This window comes from Acyrthosiphon pisum, chromosome A2 (genome assembly GCF_005508785.2).
Source record: "Acyrthosiphon pisum isolate AL4f chromosome A2, pea_aphid_22Mar2018_4r6ur, whole genome shotgun sequence".
NCBI classification, from domain to species: domain Eukaryota; kingdom Metazoa; phylum Arthropoda; class Insecta; order Hemiptera; family Aphididae; genus Acyrthosiphon; species Acyrthosiphon pisum.
The window spans coordinates 25,678,413-25,679,017 of record NC_042495.1 but is presented as its reverse complement, the minus strand read 5'-3'; positions in this window follow the sequence as shown (position 1 = coordinate 25,679,017).

Here is a 605-nt window from a genome sequence, read left to right as displayed (position 1 = left end):
TCGTTTGAAATTCATATTTTTACAATATTTGATATTCACTCGATTTCTCATGTAACGAATTCCTTATTTTGTTGTAATTAAAATACAAATGACTCCAGATACTTGACAATTTCACTGAATGTTCATATTTTCATTTTCTATGCACCATACAATTTTGAAAATATTTTGACTCTTTTTGAACTGTTTACGGACATTGTCAGTTTTCAATTTTAGATTCTGAGTGGAACGATGAATGTATTGATTTTACAATGATGTGTGTTTTTTTTTTTTATTTTTTTTTTTTGTGTCTGTCATCACCTTTTAGGACAGTAAAAGTGCTTGGATTTTCTTCAACAGTATCTTTTCTGATAGGAAAGTGAATCTAGTTGGTACTTTGGGGGGTCAAAAGTAAAATTTTTCCAATAGTTTTCAAAAGCGCTGTGAAAAACAAAAGAAAAATTAAGGAAAAACGGGATATTTTACGCAAAATCTGTTTTCGAGAAAATTGATTTTGGTTTTTGGTGTAACTTTAAAACGAATGACTGTAGATACATGAATTTTTCACTGGTTGTTTATATTTCCATTTTCTATACATGATAAAATCTTCAAAATATTTTGATTTGTTT